General features: G+C 38.6%; 1 pseudogene; it reads right to left on the reverse strand.

The window, feature by feature from the left end:
• Positions 1-11,052: 11,052 nt before the first annotated feature.
• LOC112319890 (60 kDa heat shock protein, mitochondrial pseudogene) lies at positions 11,053-12,775 on the reverse strand (annotated as a pseudogene).
• Between the last annotated feature and the right edge of the window lie 9,261 nt (positions 12,776-22,036).

Below are 22,036 nucleotides of genomic sequence, written 5' to 3' on the forward strand. Positions count from 1 at the left end.
TCACCTGGAAAATGGGTGCCCACCTCACAGAGTGTTGCAAGGTTGAATTAAATAATGTATGTTACAATCTTAAGAATATTAAGCTTTTGTCTAAATGTAATGTAGGACCCTAAATATAGTGTTCTTTTAAAAAGCACTCCCATATGAAAAATGACAATTACTGTCAAGCATTCATTTAGTACCTTCGGTGCTAAAAAGAAAAGTGATTAAGGGCTTAACTTTTTTTAGAACTCAAAATTATATCTTATTTTTATATTTTATGTTTTTAGTTCATTTCATGATGGGTGAAATAAGACATTAAAGATATCTTGGCTTGATTATTTCTCTTTTCTTTTCCATCAAAAATCACAGGATGGAGTATGACTGTGGAATTTGGGGGCAGGATAGCGTGTGTCTCTCCCGTCACCTGACCCTGAGGGCGCCCATTTGTTACTTGGGTAGACAGATAATTTCATACATGTGTGTGAATTCATCCAAGTAGCACACCTCTCCATGTTCTTTAATTGTAACGCACTTAACTGTGTGGAAGCACTTTGTAAACTGTAAAATAGAAGGAATGAATTATTTTTAGAAAATAAACTGGAGAAGGAAAAGCTTCCAAGCTGGTGAGGAATTCAACTTATTCAAAATTCAGATTCCTTGGGAGAGGTATTTCTATCCCACGAGAATTTGATAAAGGGCTATAGGGCCTTCAGCCTGTGTGCAGAGATGAAGGACCCGCCTGCTTCTAAAGAAAGAGGCAATTTGTTCATTGGATCGGACTCATCTTTGTTGGGCGTCAGTTCAGCCTGTGGATATTTTCATCAGCAGGTGGTTCTTCTGAATTCCTCATTATCTTGGATATATAATGCTGGAGGAAAAAAGCCACTTCCAGGAGAACTTGAAACATGAATATAAACGGCATTTAAAAATTTATTTAGAAAATCTTCCTTTGTAAGGAAATACAGGGTTCCTTCTTTTGTAGCCTGAAGAAAAAGGTTAACTCAACAGAGGGTGAAAATGAAGAGAAGTAGCTATTCCAGTCTTGCTTAGACAAAACCTTTTATTATCTAATCTTTCTATAGCTCTTTGTATTTTCCAAAGACCTTTACAAAATGCATTTTCCCCCGACATAGCAAGCCTCTGATCAAAGCAGGTTAGTATTCATCTTTCCATTTTCTAGATGAGAAAAAAAGAGTTCCAGAGAAGTGAGGTCACCTTCATAGGTCCCAGGGCATGTCAAAAGTAGAATGAGGTTTTGAAGCCAACACAAGAGTTCTTGGCTTAATTACTCTGCAACGTGTTGTTTCCTGTCTGACTAAAGCTGTACAAATTGGTTAAAAAGGATTTCTAATCTAAGGAGCCAAGTCTAGAATTCCAAAGAGAGGATACTCTGTGGGGAGGCTTGGAGTTTTATTAAAATGGAGATTTCCTTGGGGCTACTGGGCTTAGAGAGTGCGGAGAAGAGCTGGTGTGGTTGATCGACTTCAGAGGAGGAGCTCCTTCGGGTCTCCTGGGGATTATGGCTGAGTCTCCTTAAAGAAATCTGAAAGTGAGGTTTGTAGGGCTGACGTCTGAGAAAGTAGTTCAGCTCAGCCGTTGAAATCTTTGTCCAGTTCTCATGTACCCAGCCAGCTCTTAATATGTTTGAATTCCTTTTTCCAGAGGAGAACTTAGTCGGTCTCTAATTCTTGAAACTCTAATTTAGGTTACGTATTTTTTTGTGATGTGAGTCTATTTATATTTGATGTACGATTGCTGACTACTAGTACATTGCCAATAATAAATATTCATTAATGTTAATCATGAGAATGATCTTATTTAATATTTACATTTGAAAATGTACTTCACCAATACTGCAACAGGGAAAACTTTCAGGATAATTATATTTTGCATTTGTATCCAGTGATTTATTTCCTGGAATCTCAAATTTTTGCACAGATATGACTATGGTATTTTTTTCAGTGTTACTGTTATTGACAAATGTTGGTCCTGTTTTATAGGTGAGGAGTGTAAGAAAGAAAAGAGTGATTTTCAGAAAGTCTCACAGTAGGTTGAGATGAAATAGAATGAAAATTTAGGCCCATGTTCCCAAATTTCACCAAAAATAGTCTAGCTCTTGGAACTAGACTAATGATCAAGAAGTTATGTTGAAGCATGATTAGATCACACATATGGAAGTCTCTCTGGTACTAAAATTTAATTTTGAAAAATAAATTTTTCTTTTGACTCAACCTGGAGATAATAGCCTCTACTGGCAATTGGAGGCTGTTTTTTCCCCCCATTAAATTTAACCTGTGGTTGTTTATTTCTGATGATTTGGATAGTAATATTACCTATTTATATTACTGCTATTTTTTTCAAATCAGCACAGTCAATATAGAAATTGATTAACTTTTATTTTTAATATATAGATCCATAATTAAAAAAAACATGACTTGAAGTTAGAACAGTTGTTAATAGTTTTCTTAATATAAGTGGAAAATGGCTTTAGTGGTTTATTTTAGAAATAAATTCAGTAGATATTTTAGAAGTGTATGACCCAATTATTTTTATAACTTCATGTATGAATAAAATGAGTAACTGGTCTAAATATTTAAAAGCAATGGAAATTATGCATTTTGTAGCATTTTTTCATGTTAAAATTTTATAAAAATACCTTAAAGTATTAAGTATTTTTGTCATTTGTTTTAAGTAGTACTTCTCAACAGGTGATTTATAATTCACCCACATCAGTTACTTGAGATAGTTATTAAAATTCAGAGCTGAGGGTCTCACCCCAAATAAACTAAAAATGACTCTTAATACTGGTGTTTGGAAATTTGCATTTTAAATATGCTTTTTAGGTGAATTGTACAAACTGTAAGTAATTCAGCCTTGCTTCAATGTGAGGGGACAGGGAGGGGGAGACCGAGTCAGAGGAGATGACCAAGGACAGGAAGGGCACAATACGCTGTGATGTTCAGCTCTTCTCCTGGAGGTGATGGAGACTTAAGATAGGCCGTCACATAAGTCAACTAACTTCATTTGAGTTACTTTTATAAATTATTTGTTTAGTGAGTTAACCCCGCTATCAAGAAAGATAACTGTGTCTAAATGCACTTAGGATTATATTCTTATATAAGCTTATTTTAAAGGGTATCAGATGTACTTGATTTATTTCTCACATTTCTGACATTAATGGTTCCAAATATTTTGCTCGTGAATGACAACCCATATAAACAACTATTACTTTCCTATTATGATTCAGATAAAAGTTAAGGCATGGAGAAAGAAACTCAAGGATCCACCGATAATATTGGTGATATACATTAACGATTACAAAACCTTTGGTAACTGCAAATGCCATTATCATACTAAGAAAATGGAAAACATTCCTGAAGCAACTGATTCAAGGCTGGTACACTTTTTTTAGAGTCTATTTGTATTAGCAATTTATACTGGCTTGAGTATCTTTTCAGTTATAAGTTATCTGCCTTCTGTGTAATTAAAAATGTAATTGTGGGAGTCAGGCCAGTCTATTGAAGCAAACACCCCAAGATGTGGCTCAGCACAGTAAAGGGTGGCTTCTCACTCATGCCACAGCCAGTGAAGGTTGTCAGGGGGAAGATGAGCTTCGCTCTTTGCGGGGATCCAGGCCTTTTTCAAGGAATTTTTCAAGGAATCTTTTAAAGCCTTGAAGTATAGTTTGCGCCTGGCCTTCAGACAAGATGGGAAGAGAGTGTAGGGAAGTTATGCATCCTCGTAACCACCTCACTGGAGGTGACATCACTGTCTCCCCACATTCCACTGGTAAGAACATGTCACGAGATCGCACTGAGCTGCCAGGTATCTGGAAGCTGAGGTTTGATACTTCATCAAGAAAGAAGAGAACAGAGCCAACCTCTGCCACCATAGAATATTCTTCCTGATCACTCATATCAAAGATATGTGCTAGTGAGTAGGAACTGCTCGAAAAAATAGACTTATGTGTATCCCTTATGGTCATTCACTGAGGGCAACTGCCTTTGCGAGACGCTCCAGGGCAGTCTTTATCAAACTTTTTGACTGTACTTCTGTAAGAAATGTATTTTACACAGTGACTCAATACCAGTACAAGCATTTTATACCTGCAGTTAAGGAAACAATAATTACTCTTGCTATATGTTGTACAGTCTGGTATTCTCTATACTGTTTTTCTACATTATTCTACTGCATTTTATACTCCTGCCTGACTGGGCTCATCTGTAGTTTTGGAAGTCTCCATCCCATCTTTAGCAGTCTCTGCTCCTGAGGGGAGGTGCCCAGAGGAGTGTGAATCTGGGTTTCCCGGTATGTCCACGACTCTCACTGCAGTCCCTCAGGCACCCAGCGACACGCCATTATCACTTGTGATCCCTCTGTGTGCTTTCCTTCTCCCCTACTGCTATGGCTGTCAGGTTTTGCAAATAAATTAATGGGATGTCCAGTGAAATTTCTCAGGAAATGACGATTTTTTGGTATAATCATGTCTTATGCAATATTTGGGACATATTTACACTAAAACAATTACTAGTTGAACTTTAACTGAGTGTCCTGTATTTTACCTTGTAATCCTTACTGCAGAAAACAAGATAATATAGATTGGAGATTCTTTTTTAAAAAATTTTATTTAATCTTTGTTGTATTTTTTCCATTACCATTTAGTTCCCTTATATCCCCTTCCACCAGCAATCACCACACTGTCCATGAGTCCATTTTCCTTTTTGCTCAACCTCTCCACCCCTAACCTTCTAGGTTCCCCCAACTGCACCCCCCACCCCCGCCCGCAAGCTGTCATCCTGCGGAGATTCCTTTTAGATACTGTTTATTTCTCTTTATTGGCGATAATAAGGAAATCACAGAGGCACTAGATATTGGCTTTAGGGACAAGGGTGGGAAGGCTTCAAGTTTGGGGCCTGATTTGTAGTGAGGCAGGGAGAAGAGAGACATCGTAGTGAAAGTCAGTAGGAGGTAGCAGAGTAATGGGTAGCTGGGGTGGGGTGAGTTGACACTGACCGGAGAGATTACGGGGACTGGCAAGGCAGGAAGTCTGTGTGAGGAGTGTTCTTGTGGTCTTGCAGTAAGTGCAGGGGTCCCTGTCCCACCAGTGCCTTTACCCCTTATCCATACCTCTTGAGATCCCATTCCTCTTCCTCAATTTCCCTTATTATTATTTGAGCTTTGTTAGAGGCTCTCTCTCTCAGGTGACAAACCACCAACAGGAACTTGGAACATACAGATAGGGTTGGGGCATCACTAATGGGAAGGAGCTTTATCAGGGGTTGGATGAGGAGGGAGGATCTATCTTTTGAATCCTTGGTTGAAAATATGGATGACTTCTCATAGGAATGTGGTCTTAAACTGGTAGTATTTTCTGTAGAAAAGATTCTGCAAGAAATTCCCTAAGAGCACACTAAAATGCAGACCCCTGGGCCCCATGCAAACACTTGGATTTATTAGGTCTAGGATAAGGCTCTGGATTCCATATGTATATTTTACAAGTTCCTAGTACCATACTTTTTGGAAAATATTGTAACAAAGTATAGTATAGCATAGTCTAGTCTAGTCTAGTGTAGTTTAGTATTACATAGTATTAGTGACTTACAGTACTATAAACATACTATAAATTTAGTTAGCATCTAGAAATTTTCTGGGATCTTTTATTTTTATTTATTTTTAAAATTAATGCTTTGGAGTTGCAAGCTACATTCTTACCAAAGGACTATGGAAACAGAGCCCCTTCCCAAACTGAAGTCATGGCTGATACAAATGCCATCTAGTGGCCAAACTAGTTTTAGCTGGTTTAAACTAGTTTTTGCTAAAAAGTAGTTAACATGCTAAGGAATTTGATTTTCCACCTTACCATCTTGAGGAACTAGCTCTGGGATATGAATGTTACATGTTATTGTAGATTCTGCTGGGAATGGTCCCAGCTAGGTCCACATTACTGCCATGGGGATACTTCTGATTTCTCTGTCTCTGGAGAGTAGGCAGCTGGGACAGGTGGGCTGGACCGCAGAGTTGCTCTGCTATAGAGAAGGTATTCCCTGAGGTCACTTATCAAGGAGGTGTGGAGTATTTGCTATTCATTCATTCATTATTAAATCACTCATTCAACATAGAGTTGGCATTTATTTATTTATACAGTTCCAACTAGGTTTAAGGCACTGTGCTAGGAAATAAAAGATTAATCAGACGGAGTTTTTATTGTTTCATGGGCTTGTTGTTTAAGAAGGAATATATACATCCATGACTTTCATGAAACTAAGTTTTGTGACATTTAGGAAGGTGAATCGGACATGGTCCTTACCTTAAGGAGTGTGTGTGTGTGTGTGTGTGTGTGTGTATTCAGTAGAGGAAACGGGGAGCTCCTAACACTGCTCTAGGTGCAGCCTTTGGGGAGGTAAGAGGTGCACTCACAGAACAAGGAGTAACAGCAGATGGTAGCTGAACCGCGTGGCTCCATACACAAGTGCCACCCCTCTCAACTCAGCTCTCTCTGCCTTCCCTACGTAGCTCTGCCCACGTTGGAGTCAATAGACAATGGTGAGTATAGAAGGATCACCAAATGGCTGTTTTTCACACATCCATGGGTGTCAACTGCGACACAAAAACTTAAAAAAAAGCTGGCTTTGTCATTGTAGTTGGCATTCCAGTCAACTAATTCATCTTAAAACATTTACATAGATTTTAGGTAGCTTATGCAGCTAATAAATCCAAATGAAAAAATTCTAGAGGCTATTTTCTTGGTTAATTTTTGTGATGGGAAAAAAAAGACACCAGTTGAATAACAAAGAGAAGCTTGTATTGGAATTTAGCTCCTGTGAATTAATAATAATCCCCCAAGTGCCTTCCAGGACAGCAGCGCTAAATTCAATGGTGTTTTCCAGCTTCTCCCACCCCCATTTCCCTCCTTCAGGGTCATGAGAGATTAATTTTATTCACTGAATCTTAAACTAATATTTTTACAGTAAAATTTCTCAAACATTCAGAGACAGATTTCATTTTAATGGTTTAAATTTGAGGAGTTTTTCAATGCTTTGCTGGGTTGTTGTTCTGAGTGCTGAGGTGGAAGAGGGAACTTAAAGAATGATTTATAAAGCAGGTAACATATGTGACATTCACAGTGTGTGCTAAAGTCTGCAAGCAGAAAGTTGATCTTGCTTTTTTTTCCTTTAAAAAAATTCCCAACCCATTACTCAATTAAAGCTCTAACCCAACACCCCAGATTGTAATGTATTAATGATATTGATACACATAATTTAATGCTCTATTTAAAAACAAATATAAGAAAACACTTTAAATGATTTATGGTACAATAAAATTTGGTTATATTTATGTATTGATAATATATCTTATTAATATGTTTTTTTGCATTTTGACATGCCATTAACTTTGACTAACATGAAAGCAGCCTTTGGTTACTTAAAAAGAGCTTTTGTAGTGAGGTAAGTTGTATTGGTTAATGTCAGTGGGACTTATGCAAATTTCATGGGCCTAATATAATTTTTGTGAGTCTTATGATTTTCTAGAAAGAGAAAAAGCAGCTTTGAGTTACAAGCCATTATTTCTGAGAGACAGCAGCTCCCTTTTTCTGGCAAAGGAAACTGCTCACAGATGCTCCTGCTAGACACAGCCTTGGTCACAGCTGCTCTTCCCTGGCAGGCTAAGATTATGTTTGTGATTCTCCAACTTCCCCTTCCTGCCAATCAAACATAAGTGTGTATTTAAGTGTCCTTTGTTAATGATTACAGAGGCAACAACCTGACATAGACTAGCAAGCCCATAAGTAAGGCTTAGACACACTTCCTTTTAGAAATTGTTTCAAAAAATTTTATTTATTTATTTTTAGAGAGGGGAAGGGAAGGAGAAAGACAGGGAGAGAAACATCGATGTGTGGTCGCCTCTTGAGTGCCCCCTACTGGGGACCTGGCCCACAACCCAGGCATGTACCCTGACTGCGAATCGAACTGGTGACCCTTTGGTTTGCAGGCCCGCGCTGAATCCACTGAGCTACACCAGCCAGGGCTAGATATACTTCCTTTAATAAAGATTCTCCATTCGTTTATCCACTCACTCATTCATTCCTTCAGCAAATATTTATTAAAGAACCACTATGTATCAGGTACTGTTCTAGGTGCTGAGATTTCAATAATGGACAAACAGCTAGCTCACTATCTTGCCCCATAGGCTCAAGCTTACCTTCTAGTGGGTACATATAGACAGTGAACAAAAGAATAAATAAAACATGTAATATGCAGATGGTGATAAATGCAATGGAGAACAATAAAGCAGGAAAGGGATAGAGGGAGTTCCAGGATGAAGAAGGGGATTCGAATTAAAATACAGTGGTCAGAGAAGACCTCACTGAGAACATAGACAAATGAAGTTAAGGAGTGAGCCATGCATACCTACCTGGGGGAGGAGTTCTAGGCAGAGGAGACAGCAAGTGCCATGGCCCCCAGGTAGGAGAGTGTTGGATGTGTTGACTGAACAACCAGGAGCAAGGTGGGAGCAGTAATGGAGGGGAGAACACAGGGGCTGAGGTCAGACAGTTAATGGGGTCAGATCGGGTAGGGCTTTGTAGGTCATTGTAAGGACTTTGGTGTTTGCTCTGGGGGAGAAGGAGAACCACTGGAGGGTTTGAGCAGAGAAATAGCACTACAGATCCTTAATTAAAATAGGAAGCAAGGTCATCAGCTGAGAGTGAGGATAAGGAGGAGGGTACTGGAAGAGATTATGATGCAGTTGCCTAGAAGGGCGGGACAATGATTTGGTTAGGGAAATATAGTGTGATTACCAGGCAGCACGGAGGGCCCACCTGGGGTTACTGGTCATGAATTTAAAGTGAGATCAGGCAGCCATGTGGAGCAGGCAGAGTAAGATTTAATGAGGGTTGAGATTTTGCCAAGTGACTAAGAGAAGGAAGGATGGGAAAAGGGAGCTGAGGGCCTCACAGGGGAGTGATTTAGTGATGGACTCTGGAATTTAGGCTGGGTAGGGAGAGAAGCGAGTGCCAACGGGCAGGGATGGTGAGCAAGATAGGATCGGTGGACTGGAGGTGTCACATGCTGCAGGATTGTCAGGTATGGGGCAGTGAGCTCGGGTCACGCCATTCTTTCTGGACTTTTTTGTCCCCCGATATCTGAGCTTTTAGAACACTAGCAGAAGATACCCACAGTGGCTGATTTAGAAGGTTAGGCACTCAGTGTATAGATTTCATTAAGAAAAAAATTATAACCTAGTAGAATTCGGCTTTCCAAGATTATTTGCTTTATCTTAACTGAAAAACAAACAAACAAACAAAAACTGAACAAAAAACAAAAACAGGACTGAGATCAAGGAGCCAAAATATCCCATTCATTCGGAAATAGTCAATGAACATATGAAAATCACATTTATATTTTCCATTGCCCCAGGCATTGGATGTGTAGTAGGAAAACACTGTGAATGATGTGAATGATAGCACAGTAATAGTTACAGTAAAACAAAAACACAAGATTAGCCAATAAATACTTGCCATTGGAATACACACCTCATTTACCAAACCATGCTGTTTCTCTGTTGCTTTTGAAGAGAGACTATTAGACTCTAAGCACATAAAACTTGAAAGAAGGGTAAACATCAATTATTTAGTGCTTTTCCTTAAATACAGACTAAAATGCCAGCATTTGGAATTTCATAACTTACAAATGGTAGTCAAGATGCGTGAGTCAAAATCGCATCAGGATGTGTAAGGGGTCCTTCAGTTAAACTGGAAAGAGGATTTGAAAACATCTGCTTTTTTGTCCTTCCCCCATAAGCCTTTTTAGGGAGATGATGTTAAAAAAAATGACCCTTCAAGCTCTGCAGGTGGTTGAATATCAAGGATAATTAGCTATTCAATTATTTTTATGAAAATAAATTAAGTGGCTTAAATACAAACTGTTTTAAAAGGGCAAGTCCATAAAAATATAATTTTGTTGCCTTACAGTTTTCAAATTTCAAACACAGAATTTTTTTGTTGTTGTTTTGCTGTAGGATGTAAGTAGATAGAAACATAGATATTTTAAACTAAGGATGTGAGAAAATTAAACTGGCTTAAACAACTTCTGTGAAGTCTGTATACTTTAACATTGAGTATAGATTTTTCCATTTTTCTGTAACTTAATTGAGAATGAAACAAGGACACGTTTCAGGAATCTTTATGTCCTGTTGCGTTGCCACAGTGTAGTGTCAAGTATTACCATCAGCACTAGAACTATATTATTTTAAAAATAAATTAAGGTCATATAAAAACACAGTTGCTTGGATTTTCTCAAAATTACAAATCACAGTGTTCTGGTCCCCTGACCCCTTGCTCAAACATGGGAGGAATTAACATGATTTTCATTTTTAATCTATATATGAATCTTTGGGCCTAGAGCTTTATCAAGTTAAGAAGTCAAGATTCTTTATAAAGAGCCGAAGTAGCTAACCCATTAGTTGAAAACATTTCTGTAAGCAAAAGTCACAAAGAAGCTTTGTTAATAAAAAGCCATTTTTAGCTACATTTTGAAAGGGATGCACTTGCATATGAGCCCCCTCAATATTTAAAAGCCCCAAGGATTTTTTAAACTTTAAACAAATTTTTATTACACAAAGGTCACATAATTGGATACTTCTCTACTTGATACACAATTATTCTTATACTCCACAGGGAGGCTGCTTCTTAACTTCTCATCTTCTCGGGTGATGGCAAACACTAAAATCCTGATTTTCACAGAATGGTAGTAAAAAATGTCTCAGTGATTTAAGTTGAAAGCAGTACATTGGTTCATGGCTATTGTACTTAATTATCAGGAATGTACAAATGTATTTCTATTCAAAAATACAAAATTAGTTATCTGTAGGCAGGGACAATGACAGCAGCGAACCATTGCATGTTGTCAACTGAAACCAGTGACTGATAGTTACAGTGATTTTCTTAAATATCAGCCAGCCTTTTCTTCAGTCCTTGCCTTCAGCTGACTTCTCTGAACTTGCAGGTGAGGAGCGCTACCTTGAGCTTCCTCTCATAGTTCTCATTAATAATGGGAAAGCACCATTCCGGGATTAGAACATGCCACCTCCCACACCACCTCCCATTCCACACCCCCCCCCTCCAGGGTCTTTCTCTTCTTTAGGAATTTCTGTGACTACAACTTCTGCTGTTGTAACAGAAAGGCCCCTCCAGCCACATCCAATAAAGCAGTTCTTATAATCTTCGTTGGATCAATGATTCCTTTTCCACCATGCTCACAAAAACTCCAAGCATAACCTCCATGTCATAACCAACTTCTGAGGAATTTTGCATAATTTTCTCAACTATCAATGATTCCTCAACACCTGCATTCTTAGCAATGGTCATAGCAGAAATTTTGAGTGCTTTTAAAATAATTTTTATACCAATTTTCTTAATCTTTTTGGCTGGAGTTAATCAGTCCAAGGCTGGAAAGCACGGGAGCAGGGCACAACCCCCTCCCAGAACAATGCCTTCCTCAGCAGCAGCTTGCGTAGCCAAGGGCATCTGTTACTTTGTCTTTCTTTTCATTCACTTCAGTGTCACTTGTCCCTCTAACCTGATGCACAGCTGCTGCTCCTTCTGAGAGCTTAGCTGGATGTTCATTTAGTTTTTCCTTTTCACGTTGACTGGTTGTGACATCTAACTGCTAGATGATTTCTTTAATATGTTTTTCAATTTCAGTCTTGTCACCTTTTCCAGTCGGAACATGGCATCGTCTTTGGTCACAATGTCATCTCCAGCTTCTCCGAAGTCATGAGGGTGAGCATCTTTAAGAGTTGGAGTCAAACCTCCTCCAAACGCAGCACCACCAGGAGCAGTAGCCATGACTTTAAGCTGATTCTTTCTATCGTCCCCGAAACCCAGAGCTGTGACTGCTACACCCTGAAGACTGACTGTTTGCCCACTCAGAACAAGTGCACTTGGAGCTTCTCCATCCACATCTTCAGCAATTATGACCACGGGCTTACAGTGAGCGTCGGTGATTTCAAGAGCAGGTCCAATGGGCTGAACACTAGACATTTTCTTCTCACTCAGGAGAACATAGGCATCTTGGAATTCACCTTTCTGACCTTTCGCTGTAGTAATAAAATATGGAGACATAGAACCTTGATCAAACTTCATGCCTTCAATAATTTCTAATTCATCATTTAGTGTTTTTCCATCCTTTTACTGTGATGACACTTTTTCTTTCAAGCTTTTAAAAAAATCACTTTGGAAGTAATATTACCAATTTCATTGTCTCCATTTGCAGAAATTGTAGCAAACTGACCTATGTTTTCAGGGGTTGTCACAGGTTTAGATTGCTTCTTAAATTCAGAAATTACAGCAGCAACAGCTAACTTCACACCTCTCTGGATTTCTGCTGGATTAGCACCTCTGCTGATCTTCTCAAAACCTTCCGTCCATGACCGTAGCATGTGCCGGTACAGCAGCAGTGGTGGTGCTATCCTGGCCTCTTCATTTCTATTATTGGAAACATCTAGAACAAGTTTAGCACCAATGGTTTTATTTTTTAAGTCAATGGACTTTCCAATGATCACACCATCTTTTGTTACTTCGGGCCTTCCCAAACTCTGTTCAATAACCACTGTTCTTCCCCTTGGCCCCATAGTAATGGCTACAGGGCCAGCCAAAAAGATCTAGAGCTTGAAGCATTGAGACTCAGGCATCTGCACCAAATTTTACATCTTTGGCACAAGCCTGAGTAAGATGAGGAACCAGCGCCCTGGACACTGGCATCATCTGGTGAAGAACTTTGTGTAATCAAAGCATCCCTGTGGGGCGGTGGCAGGGCATGTGAGCAGCGAGTCAGGCCGTCATCTGCAAGTGAGGGCCAACGGTTTTCAATTAATATGAAATAAAAAAGTTGGATGAAAGATAATCTTAAATTGGTAGTAATAAAACTGACAGTTGTGGGGAAGGTATGACATAACAATTAGTGACTGACCATTTGACACTTGCTAGATTTGATTGAGGCCTGCAAAAGTAGATCTAAAGGCGCTTATAATCGCATCTCAAGGAGCTTATCATTTCTTGGAGGAGATAAGACTAATACATACAAGTTAGCAAAATACATGTGATGAATGATCTCAGGGAAGGGGCAGTATTAATGCTTTTACTTTAAAAAACCTTATTTTCACCTAGGAGTATTCATTGTTTTTGCATTTGGCACACTCTTAACTGCCTTAGAAAATATTTATCAATTTCCTGGGCTACCTAGCATCTGAATTATCGTCCTGGATTTGGAGAATTCTTATCTTATGAGTTTCAGTAAGAGGAAGACTGAAAAAGCCAGATAGTCACTTTCCCAGCCTCCTTCACGGCCAGGGTATAGGCACACGACCAAGGCTCAGCCAGTCGATTTTACAAATACAACAGCTTCATTGAGATATAATTCATATGCCATTCAAATCACCCAGTTCAAGTGTACAATTCAGTTTTTCTTAATATATTCACAGTTGCATAACAATCAACTTTAAAACATTTTCATCACCTCGAAAAGAAACTCCATACTCATTGGTAGCCACTCCCCATTTCTCCTAACCTCTTCAGTCCTAGTAACACTACTTTTAATCTTTGTGAATTTTCCTATTCTGGACATTTCATATAAATGGAAGCATATAGTAATTCTCTCATAATTGACTTCTTTCACTTAGCATAATGCTTTCAAGATTCATCCACGTTGTAGCATGCATCAGAACTTATTCCTTTACATTGCTGAATAATATTCCATTGTATGGATATACCATATTTTATTTCCTGTTCATCAGTTGATGGATATTTGGGTTATTTCCAATATTTAGTTATTATGAATAATGCCGATCCAAACATTCATGGACCAGTTTTCCTGTGAGCATATGTTTTAATTTCTCTTGGGTATACAGCGAGGAGTAGAATTGCTAGGTCATGTGACAACTCTAAGTTTAACATTTTTAGGACTGGATCTTTTCTAAACAGTATATACTGGGTGGGGCAAAAGTAGACTTACAGTTGTTTGTGTGAAAATAATACAATAATAAATAACAAAAAATTAATTCTGTGTTTTGCATACTGACAACTAAACCTACTTTTGCCCCATCCTGTATTATTTTCCAAACTGGTTGCGCCATTTTACATTCTACCATCCATGTATGACGGTTCCAACTTTTTCATACCTTTGCCAACACTCGTTATCATCTGTCTTTTTGAATATAGCCATCCTAATAGGTGTCGGGTGATACCTCATTGTGGTTTTGATTTGCATTTTCATGATGGCTTATGATGCTGGGTATCTTTTCATGTTTTATTTGAACATTTTTATATCTTCTTTGGGGATATGTCTATTTAAATCTTTTGCCCATTTTTTTTTAACTTGGGTTATTTGCCTTTTTATTATTGAGTTGTAAGGGTTCTTCATAGATTCTAGCTACAAGTGCCTTATCAGATCTGTGATTTGCAAAGTTTCACCCTACGAGTTTTCTTTTCATTTGCCTAATGATGCCCTTTGAAGTATTAAAATCCTTTTTGATAAAGCCCAATTTATTTAATTTTTTTTCTGAGAAATCATTGCCTAATCCAAAGTCATGAAAATTTACTTCTGTGTTTTCTTCTGAGAGTCTTACAGTTTTAGCTCTTACATTTAGGTATTTGGTACATATTGAGTTAATTTTTGTATATGATGTGAGGTGGGGTTCCAACTTTATTCTTTGCATGTTGATCTCCAGTTGCCTCTCCATTTGTTGATTTTTCTTTCTGCATTAAATTGTCTTGGCACCTTTGCCAAAAATCAATTGACTGTAAATGTGAGGATTTATTTCTAGACTCTCAATTCTATTCCATTGATCTGTGTGTCTATTCTTATGCCATTACCATAACTGTCTTGATTACTGTAGTTTTGGAGTAAACTTTGAAATTGAGAAGTCCTTCAGTGTTGTTCTTCATTTTCAATTTTGTTTCGGCTATTCTGGGTTCTTTTAGTTTCCATATGAATTTTAGTACAAGCTTGTAAATTTCTGCGCACAAGCCAGCCAGAATTTAGGCAGAGATTTTGTTGCATCTGTAGATCACTGTGGGTACTAAAGGCATCTTAACAACATCAGATATTCCAATCTAGGACCACTGATGTCATTCCATCAATTTGGGTCTTTAATTTTTTCAATAATATTTTGTAGTTTTCAGAGTAGAAGTTTTGAATTCCTTTTTAAAAATTTATTCAGCATTTTATTTTATTTTTTGCTAATACTATATATGGAATTGTTTCCTTAATTTCACTTTTGGTTTGCTCATTACTTCTGTATAGACATACAAGTGAATTCTATGTGTTGATCTCGTGTTATACAACCTTAGTGAACCTGTTTATTGGTTCTAACAGATTTTAGTGGCTACCTTAGGATTTTCTATACAAGATCATGTCATTTGCAAATAGAAATATTAATAGTTTTATTTTTTACTTTCTAATCTGATGCCTTTTATTTAATTTTGCTCTCTTACTGCCATGGCTAGAATCTCCAGTACAATGCTGAGTAGAAGTAGTGTGAATCCGCATTCTTGTTTCGTTCCTGATCATAGGGGTAAAAACCTTTTAGTCGTTCACCATTGAGTTCAACCCATCACATTTTGGATGCAAATAAGTAGGGATCATTGGAGAACCCATTCCAACATTTATTCCCCTTTCCTGCTTTATTTTTTGCATGTATCACATTTGGGTGTACTGTATGGTTTTAACTATTTGTTTTATAGTCTGTCACTACCTCCTCCTGGCCTCCCCTCTGCCTTTCTCCCCCCACGTAATGTAAGTGTCGTTATGGCAGGCGTTTTTGTTTGTTTTAGTCGCCGTTTTATCCATGCCTAGAATTCTACTGGGCACATAGAAGTACCCAATAAGTATTTGTTGATTGAAGGAATGACACCATGGTGTGTTTTCTGTTGCTGGTTTGCAAACTTTCTGTAAAGGGAAGCATAGTTTTAGATTTTAAAAAATCTTTGTTTTATCTATACCAACTAGCATAATACATCAGCTATAGTAGGGCTTAGTAAATTTGGTGAAATGGAATCAAATATTTTACTGAAGACAAAAGGCTTCATGGAAATGAGAGCTGAGCTAGGGCTGACGGATGAATAAGAATGAGATGGACTAAGCACAGAAATACTAGTGGTGTAAAATGTAAATTTTAATACTTTGTTTTTTAAAAAAATCAAGTATGCACTAATTATTCTCTCACAGTTTTGGGGGCCAAAACCTTGAAATACAGTTGTTGGTAGGACCATGTTCCCTACAAAGCCTCTAGGGGAGGATCATTCCTGGCCCTCTCTAGGTTCTTGTAACCCAGGGAATTCCTTGGCTTGCACCTGTGGTACTTTGTCTCTGATTCCATTGTCACTTGGTATTCCCCCTGTGTACCTATGTCTTCACTCGCTATTTTCCTCTTCTTATAAGAACACCAGTCATCTTGGCTTTGGGCTCATCTTAATGACCTGATCTTAATTTTATTACATCTGCAAAGACCCTACTTCCAAATAAGGTCATACACACAGGTACCAGGGGTTAGCACTTCAACACCTCTGTTTGAAGGACACAATTCAACTCATAACACACTGTGACGTTTATGGTTGATGTGACCCATTTCTACTTTTCCAGTCTCATCTCTTGCTCATCACCCTCTGTGCTCGTGCTTCAGCTCTACTGAACCACGGGCTGTCGTCCAGTCTAGAATGCCCCAGTCTGATAGGCTAACACTATGTGATACTTCACAGCTCAGCTCAAGTGTCACTTTCTCTGGGAAGGCTTCTTGGAGTCCAAGTCACATTAGGAGCCTCTTTGTTAGGCCCATTATAATATTTATCCCGCTGTTCTATAAATATTGGTTTACCCGTAATTATTGGCTTACCTTTTTTTTACACTAACTGAAGTTGTTGAAGTATAGATTTTGTGTCCTCTCTACCATTGTGTTCTCCTTGCTAAGCACAGTGCTTAGCATTTGATAGACACACAGTTAATGTTTACTATTGAGTATGAGGAATGTTATGAAGGAAATCTGATACAACCTAGAAACAAATAGGGTTAATGGAAGAAGAAGAAATAAAGGATTACTTTAGAACTTGAGTAGAAGGCCAAGAGAGGTATATATGAACAGAAAGGGTGCAATTCAAAGGGGGAAGTGGTTTTGGGGAAAATATTATAATTCCAATTAAAATAGGTTATGGAACAAAATATGTAGTAGAAGGGGAGATTCTTTGAGGATGAGGTCTGTGCCTTGTCATTTTCTTCGTAGTACTTAGTATTTTGCCTGGCATAAGAGATGCAATCAATTCATATTGACTATATGAATTGTAAAGTGAATGTTTCCAGGTCTCTAGGAGAGTGTTTCTACTGACCAGACAGAGAAGTTGTGGACAATAACTGGATCGAGGACTGTGAAGATAAAGCCTTCAGCTTTGGGTGTGTTGATCTGAAACTTAGAAAAGAATGGTTAAGGGTGAAGCTCTCAGGAAACAAATCCATGGAGCCATGAGAACTCAGAGCTGTGGACTTGAAAGTCATTGGTGTCTATTTGGGAGTATTAATATAGAGGTGATAATTAAAGACATGGAATTTTTTTATATGAGAGTTTTATAGGGATTTGCTATAGAGTAAGAGATTGGAAAAGAGATGTCAGAGCCTTGGGAAAACACACATTTGCATACTAGGAGGTGCAAGTGAAGCCAGAGAAGGAGATGGAGAAGGAGCAGGTGTTCTGTGACAGAATACGTGAATAGGATAGTGTCACAGACCCCAAGAGAGAAAATAATTTCAAAAACAGGAGCTCATTAACTGTGTCAACTGTTGAAAAAGGACCAAGAATAGTGAGGACTAATAAAAGTTAATCAGTTTTAGCTTTAGGTTTAGTCATTTGTGACTTTCAAGAGAAATATTTCAGTGGAGTGTTGGCATTTAAAACTAATCTCAGGTGTTTAAAAAGGAGTTGGAGACAATTTGGTGATAGTAAGAGAGGTGGTGTGTAAACAATATAATTAAATTTGGTAGAAGAGAAGAGGAACTGAAGAGTAGCTTTGGAAGGTAAGCAGGATCAGCAAGGACTACTGTGCTTTTGGAATGACAGGCATTTTTGACAAATTCAGTGTTCGTGTGTTTGGTTCCCAACTCAGGCTAGCGCTAAAAGAGTGAATTACACAGGTAGAGAAATCATACAGCTTTGGCTCAATAAACGCATAGGGTCTCCATCTGGGTACTAGAGCTTGGTTCTGTGGCCAGTGATGGAAAAGAGAAATGGGGTGGAAGGGATATGAAGAGTGTTAACAGTGGAACAGAAATTATTAGGTCAGGGAGCACAGTCTTAGCGTGTTGGAACAGAAAGGACGGAGTAAACCTCTCTGTTTATAGATGAGACAGCTGCGGTTCAGAAAGAAAGCCTGGGACTTCTGAGTACTAATGAAACAATATCTGAGTTGTCTGATAGAGAGAGAGATTTGTTTTCCCTTCTCCTCAGATTGAATGGAATTCCACGCACCATTACTGCTTCCTAAGAGGGTATCGGATTGTAGGCAAACCAGGAATTGCTGCCTGCCCCTTTGTGGAGGATGTTGCTGATCAGAGAGTCTAGCATTAGCCTCTCTGGGGAAAGAGTCTGCTTCTCAGAAAGCTCCTGGATCCACTTTGGCTATGCTTTGCAAATAGGGACGGGGAAGTGGAAACCCACGTTGTTGCCTCCCCAGGGTCATCATTAACCAAACCGGCTGGCTGAGATGCCTGTGGCTATGGAAACCAACCTTATGAGGGAAGATGGGTTGTAAAAATAAGCCTCTTTTCTTTTCAACTTGATTTACTGGAATGATGCCTTGGCCCTTTGAATTAGATCCTGCAGAAATATCAGACTGGATTATTTAATATTCTCAGTCAATACCTTATCATCGTTTTCTTAAATGTGCTCTCCTATGGGGCTGTTTTGGGTCTGTTGAAGACAATGATCGATACTGCATTTTCCTACACACGCAGGTGTTTACATTGTGAACCATGATAGTCTTCGCTTTCCACATGTGGAAACTCAGATTTCTGCGGTGGAGAAGAGCACTCTGGTGCTGGGCCTACCTTTGTGGCTGGAACTCAGGGTGATGAAAGGAATAGTGAGCTGGGAGTTTGATGCATTGGTATCCACTCGTACACATATAATAGTTTTCTTCCCCCAAATATTTCTTTGTCATTGAGGTTTGGGGGAGATATGTATGTTCTGTATATATATGTACATGTTACACACATACACACACCTACACACACCTACGCACAGATGCCAGAACTCCTTGACCACACTTGGAAATTCCGTATGCAAGGATAATAGATACTAGGGTTAAATGGCAGGGGGCGAATATGTGTGACAGATATATAGAAGGGTTTATTAAAACATTATTTGGGTTATTGAAGTCATTGTCCTCTAACCTTATCTTTTGTTCCCCACACTGTTGTTCAGTTTTTACATCATTATTCTAGATAGCACTGGAAAGCCTGAGGCAGCCTGTTCAGAAACCTCTAACGTATTAAATGCATAGCAAGTAAATAACTTCAATCATAACGTGCAGCCAATAACAATCATCCAAAAACCGGCAGAATTTCAAAACCTTTGACGGTTTCTTCTCTAACCACAGAATTCTATAGGATGTTAAAACCAAATTGAAAAAACATCTCAAGGCCTTTCAAATTATTAATCTAAGCATAAGCGATTAATTCAGCTTATGGAGAATGTTTTTTACACTTGTTTATGCTTTATTTTTATTATTTTTTCACATTTTTTATTGCTGTTCAAGTACAGTTGTCTCCATTTCTCCCCATCGCTCCCCCCCCCCCCCCCAGCCATCCCCACTGAATGGAGAATTCGTCTTCACTGATCGTTCTAAACTGGGACTGTGTCAGCAGCTAATCAGAAACTGCCTTGTACAGGATGTTGAGAAACAGAAGAGACCTAATATAAAAAAAAAAAAGAAAGGAGATTAGAGCAAAGGGCACCGATATGAGACCCAGAGAAACTACACTGGGAAAATCAACAATGGCCATACATGCAAAAGATTCCCAGGGTATTAAAGAGGTCGCACCCTACTTTAGAGCAAGACTTCTGCTAAACTGTTAAAGAGAGGCTTTTCTATTTTTAAAAATAACTTCAAAGAAGGATCATGGTCTCCATTGGTAACCCATTAAATTATTTAATAACTTTCTGCCAGGATTTAGTGTCATCTGTTCTGTTAAAGCCAAGTCAAACTTGTTAGGAGTTTAAGATGAACTAACCTGATACATACTCCTGGGGTGTAGACATTCTTATATGTGAGGGTTACAGTTAGGTACTTATTTTTAGGAGAGCATAATTTCTTTATCCTTAATTTTTATACTCCTTAATATTCTCCACTGCTTCCCTTTAAACCCTTCAAAGTTTCCTGAATACTGCAAATATGAGCTTGGTTCTTGTCTTTGATTATCTCAGGGTCAGACTGCTCATTTTGGACACTGTAGGAAAGGTGAAAAAATTGAGGTAGTGTTCAACCTTTTTCCTTTTCAAGTTATGTTCATATGGGTAACAAAATATTAAAGTTGACATTTCTGCCAAGATCCAAAGATACAATTAATGCTGCATTCTAAGGGAATTCCTATGCAGACTTTCCAAAGAAGTAAACTGAGAACTGGTTACATGATTCTTAACTCTCTTGTCCATATAAAGGTCATATAAAGATTGAGAAAGTAGAGGTGGCTTCAGGATTTATAAGGATTTCTTTGGAGATAATTGTGCTGAGCCCCATTTCCAAGGAAGTAATTTGGGAAGGTGCTCTTCTTCATCTCAGATCAAGAGAAAGGAGATTTTACAGATGTCATGAAGAACTTGATATGTGTCCCCTGTGGTTAAGGGAACATAGTGGACCAGTATCTGATGATTACATGGTAAATCTAAAAGGCAGAGACCAGCCTGCTAGGTGCTCTGACCACAGGAGTGTAGAAGAGGTGACTGTTGGTTGACCCTCTTTCCCAGTGTACGCTGGGCAAAGAATACTGAGAGGACTTGCCACGGACCAGATGTGGATTCTGTAAGAGAATGCTGGCCTGGAGTTTGGGGCTCAAACTGTTATCAGGGTCTATTTCTGGTTACCGTATCTCTCAGTGTAGCTTTTTGTACATTCAATCTAAACAGACAGGGCCTCTCTTTGTAATTACAAGATGGCTGTCAGAAGTTCCTGGAAGCTAATCCTTCCAGTTTCAAAAACCAGTGAAATAGAGCAAGAATCTTTCTCCCACTTATTCTTAGCACAAGGCCTAAGATGCGTTTCTATTGGACTGGCTTATGTCACATACTCGGACCTGAATAATGGCCAGGTTGACTTGGGGCTGAGTTTTGTACTTTACCCACGGAGCTGCGGAAGGGTTTCTCATCCAGCACACCAGGCCAAGAGTGGGGAAGGAGTAGGTCCACAAATGAATATTATGTTCATGCCAGAGAAAGCTGGTGTAGATGCCAGGTAGACTAGCTATACATGTTCTACACACCTAGCATTTCTGTAGCTGTTATGCCTCTTCCTTTTTCTTTGTGTATATGTGTGTGTGTACCAACAAAAGAGAAAAGATTAAGGTCTGTGGTGGGCAGTGAAATCTTTTCAAAGATTAAATGTGAGGCCAGCTCTAGAAAAAGTGAGATGAGAATATTTCTGCTGAGGATTTGGAGCATGTATTGGAGTTATAGAGAACCTGAGAAGTGAGGAAGTGGTGGCTGTACTTGGAAGACCTACAACAAAACCTGAAGTCTTTGTGAATGAGATGTGTGGATACTTAAGGCTCACACTGTCTCCAACATTTTCATGTTAAAAAACAGCTCACAAAGATTGTGCTTGATATGTGCTATATCCTTGAGCAAAAGTGGTTCTCCATAGAAACTGAACCCTCTAATAGTGTTCTTTCATATTATTTCCTTTCATAGTTGGAACATAATTTTCTACTAGATATAGGTGGGGTTATTTAGATCTCACACTGGACTGTGAATTCCATAAGGGCAAGAGATGGGATGTCCATTTTGCTTGCCATTGATCGCC

The sequence above is a fragment of the Desmodus rotundus genome, chromosome 6, assembly GCF_022682495.2.
Source record: "Desmodus rotundus isolate HL8 chromosome 6, HLdesRot8A.1, whole genome shotgun sequence".
Taxonomy (NCBI): Eukaryota; Metazoa; Chordata; class Mammalia; order Chiroptera; family Phyllostomidae; genus Desmodus; species Desmodus rotundus.